The sequence below is a fragment of the Pelmatolapia mariae genome, linkage group LG16_19 (assembly GCF_036321145.2).
Source record: "Pelmatolapia mariae isolate MD_Pm_ZW linkage group LG16_19, Pm_UMD_F_2, whole genome shotgun sequence".
NCBI lineage: Eukaryota > Metazoa > Chordata > Actinopteri > Cichliformes > Cichlidae > Pelmatolapia > Pelmatolapia mariae.
In genome coordinates, this window is record NC_086241.1 from 13,285,813 (window position 1) to 13,288,823 (window position 3,011).

A 3,011-nucleotide genomic window follows, 5' to 3' on the forward strand; every position below is an offset into this window, starting at 1 on the left:
ATTAGAGTGAAGTACGCACGCAGCATATATACACTCTAAGTATAATGGAGGCAATTGTAAACAGTGAAAAATAGCTCGCTGTGACATTTTGTGATAATACTTTTAGTATTAGTCATCTACCATGCGCAATTTTCAATTTAATATTTGCACTGGCAAACAATTTAGTAACAACGGGTGTACGCATTTAGACTACTGCTTACATTAGAAACTGCCAAATGGGTTTTATATATGTAAACAAAATCTGACTCAGATTGGCTCAGAATGGACAAAATACATATTCACAAACACCGAAATGTAGGAGTTAAAAAGGAAAAAAGTAAGACTTTTTTCTTTTCAAAGCCATTTACAGAGCAAAAAAGTAAAAGCCACCACAATGAATTTTAAAATGCTTGTGTGACTAAACTCTAAGCCAGGAGAGAGCAATTAATATTCCCAAGGGGCCACATGAGGAACTGGGACCATTATGGAGGGAAGCACCAGCAAGCCTATAAAGAGATTTAAAAAATAATAATAATAATAATATTGAGCATAACTGAGTTCATCTAACTCCTGCTGCCCTCTGCGACAGTCCCAGTTTTTCATATGGCCCCTTCGGAAAATTAATTACCCACCCCTGCCCTAACCTAAGGTTGGCTATATTAGTTGGCATTCCCATCAATTTGTTTCAGAAGAAATACATCACAACAATTGCTACACAGACTTCCATTTCTTTTTTCATATTGCCCCAGAGATGAATTCCTAAATAAAAAAAAAACCTCAGTCAGTCAGTCTGCTTGTGAAATTATGGCTGATATGTTGCAGCAGCAGAATACGGTTGGGGCTCGGCATGTGAGCTCCAAGCGTATCATTCCCAGTAAAAGTGGTACTTAAAAGGTTGGAGAGTAATAAGTAATTATCCCTCCAGCACCTAAGGTTGATGTTGGGGTCCACACAGGGTGGGTTTTACAATATGATGTGAGGAGAGTGAGGCATAGATAGATAGATAGATAGATAGATAGATAGATAGATAGATAGATAGATAGATAGATAGATAGATAGATAGATAGACAGACAGACAGACAGACAGACAGACAGATAGACAGATAGACAGATAGATAGATAGGATTTGTAAGAATTTGCATTTATTTCGACTTCTTTTGTGTTTTATTCACCTTCTAATGTGTTTTTGTGTGTTTTTGAAGCATTTTTCTAGTTGCTGGTATTTTCCTAAGTTGCACTGCATTTGACCTCTCAGGACCAACAGTCTTCTACGCCATCCTATATGGACACATGTAAATGATCCTGTTGTGTCACACTTGAATGAACTGGGTAGTAGCAAGGGTTAATACCAAAAAGTATTATTTTCTTGACCAAAACCTGTTTCAACAACAAACCACATTGTTTTGGTGAGTAAACCAAACCCCAGAGGACACCTCCTCCTGTGTTTTCTGTCACGCCAGCAGCATCTAACAGAAGGGTCATACTTATTGGTCAGGGATGGCATCCTAAAGAATTTCCCCATGACAGCCTTTCCAAAGTGCAATTCAGACTATTGTGGCCAAAATTATTATTACAAAAATAAAAACTTCATCCTAACAAAACAAACGAGCAAAGCCACTTTCAATTTTGCTTTTTCTTCCCTTTTTGCTAACCTGGAAAAACTATCTCTTGCTCCCCAGGGATTCCTGAGAAGCAAGATGTACCTTTTCTCCAAAGGCCTTTCTTCAGCCTTTGGAGAAAAGGTACATCAGACTGATAATATTCTCATTTTAGCTACAAAGAAAATATTAGGTGCAGTCAAACTTTTCTTTGTCCCCCAAAAAATGTTCTTAAAAGTGTTCATAAGCCTAAGGTGGGAAATACTTCTCACATGAATGCTTCTTATAATCATATTGCCCATGATGAACACTGGTGTTTTTGGTATTCAATTAATGCATTCATTCATACAGCCTAGTCCCATGTTACACCCTTAAAATCCAGCATATTGCTTTTGATGCATATGCCAAAGTGTCCCTCCAGGCTTTCTCTCCACTTCAGCTCTATTTGCATGTCTAAAGCAGCAGAGTCATTAAAAGGCAACCAACCACAGCAGCACAGTCTCAGTGCTGAGTACCTCCCTGGAGCTGCTGAAGCATCGTCAGCCTTTGGAGAAAGCGAATCAGAGAGTCACTACAGGTCCCCTATGGGAGGAGAAAAGAGCTCTTATTCTAACTTGGTGGAAAATGCTAGCACCCATAGGGGCACTGTTACACACAGCTGGGATAATAAGTATCACAGGGAGACCCACGATCTGCCAGCGAAATTAGACCAGCACATGGATTTCTTCCCCTATTCACCGAAGCCACCAAGCTGACTCATCCCAAAATACCAATGAATATCTCCCCCATTGCTGTAGCAGGGGCTATTTGAATGTCTGAATCAGTGTGGTGTGTAATACAGGATGTGGATTATAGGACCACAGAGTAAAGTGGATGGGGTGAAACAGTCTGGGCCTGTGAGATGCACTCTCTGGACAGCAGGCTGGAATTGAAACACTTAAGCATACAATTCACACTGCACCCATTTTACAAAAGACTTACTAGTTCCAGGTTTTTTACACTGTTTTATACCTTCCTAAACCACTTACCACACAATTACATTTTCAGCTCCTCTTTACAGCTACATAGCTTCACACATCTTTCTCCACAGTATTTGACATTGTTATTTCCCCAAAACATGACATGCATTTTTTTTCATTTTAATTTCAGGATCAAAAAATGTTATAGTTTTTTTTTTTTTTAAATGGCATCAAGAAATCAAATCAACCTTAGAAAACCTTTTTGTTTCCCCAGTACTGCTACTACTATGAATCCTTCGTACACTGAGAGGTACCCTACCCCAGGGGTGGCAAACTCCAGGCCTCGAGAGCCGATGTCCTGCAGGTTTTAGATAACACCCTGGGTAAACACACCTGAATCAAATGATTAGTTCATTACCGGGCTCCTGGAGAACTTCAAGAAATGTTGGGGAGCTTTAAACCCATTTAAATCAGC